This window comes from Triticum dicoccoides, chromosome 7A, assembly GCF_002162155.2.
Source record: "Triticum dicoccoides isolate Atlit2015 ecotype Zavitan chromosome 7A, WEW_v2.0, whole genome shotgun sequence".
Classification (NCBI taxonomy): Eukaryota; Viridiplantae; Streptophyta; class Magnoliopsida; order Poales; family Poaceae; genus Triticum; species Triticum dicoccoides.
In genome coordinates this window covers 612779869-612784940 of record NC_041392.1, presented here as the reverse complement: position 1 = coordinate 612784940, position 5072 = coordinate 612779869, and positions in this window count along the sequence as shown.

The window sequence follows — 5072 nt, the reverse complement described above, 5'->3', positions numbered from 1 at the left end:
CTCATTGGAGTTCCATCCTTTGGTAATCTTCCTAAATCTCCAAATTTTGATCTGCCAGCTTTCTAGAGGGCTGCTATGATATGTCTCCAACGTATCTACTTTTCCTAATGCTTTTCCTCTTGTTTTGGACTCTAATTTCCATGATTTGAATGAAACTAATCCCAAACTGACACTGTTTTCAGCAGAACTACCATGGTGTTGGTTTTGTGCATAAATAAAAGTTCTCGGAATGGAATGAAATGCGAGGATTTTTTATACGATAAACAAGAATTTCTGGAGCCAAGATCCACCGGAGGGGGGCACCTAAGTGGGCACAACCTACCAGGGCGCCCCCTCTTGGCGCGGCCAGGTGGGTTGTCCCCACCTGGTGGCCCCGCAGACCCTGATTCCAACTTCATAAATACCTATTTTTCCAGAAAAAATCAGGGAGAAGGAATTATCGCGATTCACGAGACGGAGCCACCGTCACCTCTTGTTCTTCATCGGGAGGCCAGATCTGGAGTCCGTTTGGGGCTCCGGAGAGGGGGATCTTCGTTCTTCGTCATCACCAACCCTTCTCCATCGCTAATTCCATGATGCTCTCCACCGGGAATGAGTAATTCCTTCGCAGGCTCGCTGGTCGGTGAGGAGTTGGATGAGATTCATCATGTAATCGAGTTAGTTTTGTTAGGGCTTGATCCCTAGTATCCACTATGTTCTAAGATTGATGTTGCTATGACTTTGCCATGCTTAATGCTTATCACTTTGGGCCCGGGTGCCATGATTTCAGATCTGAACCATTCATGTTATCACCATTATATCCATGTTCTAGATCCGATCTTGCAAGTTATAGTCACCTACTACGTGTTATGATCCTGCAACTCTGGAGTGACAATAGTCGGGACCACTCCCGATGATGACCGTAGTTTGAGGAGTTCATGTATTCGCCGCGTGTTAATGCTTTGTTCTGGTTATCTATTAAAAGGAGGCCTTAATGTCCCTTTGTTTCCAATAGGACCCCGCTGCCACGGGAGGGTAGGACAAAATATGCCATGCAAGTGCACGTATGACTATTTTACATGCCTACATTATATTGATGAAATGGAGCTAGTGCCGTATCGCCCTAGGTTATAACTGTCTCATGATGAATATCATCCAACAAGTCACCGATCCAATGCCTATGAATTTATCTTATATTGTTCTTGCTAAGTTACTACTGCTATTGTTACTATTATCGTTGTTACTGTTACCATTGCTACTGTCACTATTATCATAACTATCATATTACTTTGCTACTGATCATGTTTCTGCAGATAATTAATATTCAGGCGTGGTTGAATTGACAACTCATTTTCTAATACCTTCAAATATTCTTTGGCTCCACTAGTGTCGAATCTATAAATTTGGGTGAATACTCTACCCTCGAAAATTGTTGCGATCCCCTATACTTGTGGGTTATCAAGACCTTTTTTGGTACCGTTACCGGGGAGCATAGCTATATTTGTTGAGTCACTTGGGATTATTATCAATTTATCACTATGAAGAATCTGAAGGATGCTAAGACTAAGATTTTTCCCTCTAAGACGAGGGGTGGTAAGGAACTTCCATCCAGTTCTGCTTTAGATTCACCTTCTATTATAAGTAAACTTGCAACACCACCGCATGCTATCAATTCTGATATGTCGCAAGTTATTGATGATGCTACTTCTGCTATGGATAATGCTTATGATGATGCTAGTACCTTGCTTGATAATGATGATGTGCCACTTGGTGAATTTCTTGATGAACAAATTGCTAGAGTAATACAACATGATGTTGTTGAATCTGATGATGAGCTTGAAACTGAAACTCCCGAAACACCTGCTAGAACTAGCCTTCCTAGATATGAATTGCCTAAGGTACCAGAAGGTTATCTTATGAATGAGGAGACACCTAGAGATATTCTTGCTTGTAGGGATAGCGATGATCTAGAGAAATTATTATGCAAGTATAAGGAAAATTCTCTGAATGCTAGAATGAAATATGATCCTAAGTTTGCTACTTCACCAATCTTTATTGATGATAAGGATTATGAATTCTCTGTCGACCCAGAGTTAATTACTTTGGTTGAATCTGATCCTTTTCATGGTTATGAAATTGAAACTGTTGTGGCACATCTTACTAAGATGAATGACATAGCCACCCTTTTTAGTCATGATGAGAAAACTCGCTATTACTTTATTCTCAAATTATTTCCGTTCTCATTAAAGGGTGATGCTAAAGCTTGGTACAATACTCTTGCTCCTGGTTGTGTGCGCAGTCCCCAGGATATGATTTATTACTTCTCTGAAAAATATTTCCCTGCTCATAAGAAACAAGCTGCTTTATAGGAAATATTTAACTTTGTGCAAATTAAAAAAGAGAGTCTCTCACAAGCTTGGGGGAGGCTTTGCCAGTTACTTAATGCTTTGCCTGATCATCCTCTTAAGAAAATGAAATACTTGATATCTTCTATAATGGACTAATCGATGCTTCTAGGGATTTCCTAGATAGTTGTGCTGGTTGTGTTTTTAGGGAATGAACTGTTGGGTAAGCTGAAGAATTATTGAATAACATATTGAAAAATTATGATGATTGGACTCTTCCTGAACCACTACCTAAACCCACTCCGAAGAAGAGGGGTATATTATATCTCAGTCCTCAAGATATGCAAGAGCCAAAGAAATCTACGAAGGAAAAAGGTATTAAAGCTGAGGATGTTAAAAATTTACCTCTTATTGAAGAAATACATGGGCTTAATACACCACCACTGCCTAAGGTGGTAGAGGTAAATTCTCTGATGAAGTTCAATGATAATGACAATCCTCACAATATGCATCCTAGCCAATGCCTTTATGAGTTTGAAAACTGTATTAGAAAACAAGATCACTTCAATGCAAATGTTATGAAACAATTGAAATACAATTATGATATTATTGCTCGCTTGAATGACTTGTTATTTAGAATCTCAAATGATGTTAGAGGTGTTGGAAAGCATGCTTCTATGGTACAAAGCCAGTTAAAACAAGTTGCTAAATCTCAAAGAGAGTTACTAGATGAAATGAATAATAATATACATGACTTTGTTGTTAGAGTTGGAACTAGAGGAGGTAAATTGATTCAGGAACCACTTTATCCTAAGGAACACCCAAAAAGAATTGAACAAGACTCATAAAGAAATAACACTAGTGCACCTAGTCCTTCTAAAAAGAAAAAGCAGAAGAAAAATGATAGGACTTTGCACGCTCCTAGTGAACCTGAAATAGAAAACCCTCCTAATAATGATAATGAAACTTCTATCTTTGATGCTGAAACTCAACCTGGTAGTGAACACTCACCTAGTGATAATGAAAAAGATAATGCTGATGTTCATGAAGACTCTCAACCTAATAATGAAAAAGAACAAGACAATGATGTTGAGATAGAACCACCTGTTGATCTTGATAACTGATATGTCTCCAACGTGTCTATAATTTTTTATTGTTCCATGCTGTTATATTATGAATCTTGGATGTTTTATAATCATTTCATAGTCATTTTATATCATTTTTTGGCACTAACCTATTGACATAGTGCCAAGTGCCAGTTGCTATTTTCTGCATGTTTTTTACATCGCAGGAAATCAATATCAAACGGAGTCCAAACGCAACAAAACTTTACGGAGATTTTTTTGGACTAGAAGGAACATAATGGGCCCTGGCAGCACCTGGGGGTGCTCCGACGAGAGCACAACCCACCAGGGTGCGCCAGGAGGCCCAGGCACACCCTGGTGGGTTGTGCCCACCTCGGGTGCCCCCGGACCGCCTCTTTGCTCTATAAATACCCAAATATTCCCAAACCCTAGGGGAGTCGACAAAATATTCATCCAGACGCTGCAGAGTCCAGAACCACTAGATCCAATCTAGACACCATCTCGGATGGGGTTCACCACCTCCATTGGTGCCTCCCCGATGGTGCGTGAGTAGTTCTTTGTAGACCTTCGGGTCTATAGTTAGTAGCTAGATGGCTTCCTCTCTCTCTCTCTCTCTTCATTCTCAATACAATGGTCTCTTTAAATCCATATGATGTAACTCTTTTGCGGTGTGTTTGTTGCGATCGATGAACTTTGAGTTTATGATCAGATCTATCTTTTTATATCCATGAAAGTATTTGAGTTTCTTTGATACCTTTTATGCATGATTTCTTATAGCCTCTTATTTCTTCTCCGATATTTGGGTTTTGTTTGGCCAACTTGATCTATTTATCTTGCAATGGGAAGAGGTGCTTTGTAGTGGATTCGATCTTACGATGCTTGATCCCAGTGACAGAAGGGGAACCAACACTTATGTATCGTTGCTACTAAGGATAAAACGACGGGGTCTATCTCTACATAGATATATCTTGTCTACATCATGTCATCATTCTTATTGCAATACTCCATTTCTCCATGAACTTAATACACTAGATGCATGCTGGATAGCGGTCGATGTGTGGAGTAATAGTAGTAGATGCAGGCAAGAGTCAGTCTACTAATCTTAGACGTGATGCCTATATGATGATCATTGCCTGGATATCGTCATGAGTATTTGAAGTTCTATCAATTGCCCAACAGTAATTTGTTCACCCAGTGTTTGCTATTTTTCTCGAGAGAAGCCACTAGTGAAACCTACGACCCCCGGGTCTCTTTCTCATATATTTGCCTTTGCAATCTACTTTTCCTATGCATTTATTTTCAGATCTATTAAACCAAAAATACAAAAATACTTTGCTGCACTTTATTTTATTTGTGATCTATTTATTCAATCTATTACAACTTTCTCCCGTCCACGCACCAATTTCTGGCGCCGTTACCCGAAAGGGATTGACAACCCCTTTAACACGTCGGGTTGCGAGTGGTTGTTATTTGTGTGCAAGGGGTTGTTTACGTTGTGTTGCTTGGTTCTCCTACTGGTTCGATAACCTTGGTTTCATATCCAAGGGAAATACCTACCACCGTTGTGCTGCATCATCCCTTCTGCTACCTCTTGAGCACTTGCGTTGGTTTTCCCTTGAAGAGGAAAGGGTGATGCAGCAAAGTAGCGTAAGTATTTCCCTCA